Below are 289 nucleotides of genomic sequence, written 5' to 3' on the forward strand. Positions count from 1 at the left end.
AACATGTGTCACCCAGAGACATGTAAAGTGTGTCCACCAGAGACATGTACGTACGTCACCAAGGAAATGTCCATACGTTACCGAGGGATCATGTAACATGTTCACCAAGACATTAACATATGTCACCAGAGCATGTACATGTGTCAACCAAGACATTACATACCACCAGGGACATGTAACATCCGTCACCAGTGACATGTACGGTGTCACCAGAGACATGTAGCCGCCCCCCCCCCTACTTCACCAGAGACGTAACATATTCACCAGAGACCAATGTAACATAGTCCCA

Source organism: Etheostoma spectabile, unplaced genomic scaffold (genome assembly GCF_008692095.1).
Source record: "Etheostoma spectabile isolate EspeVRDwgs_2016 unplaced genomic scaffold, UIUC_Espe_1.0 scaffold463, whole genome shotgun sequence".
Taxonomy (NCBI): Eukaryota; Metazoa; Chordata; class Actinopteri; order Perciformes; family Percidae; genus Etheostoma; species Etheostoma spectabile.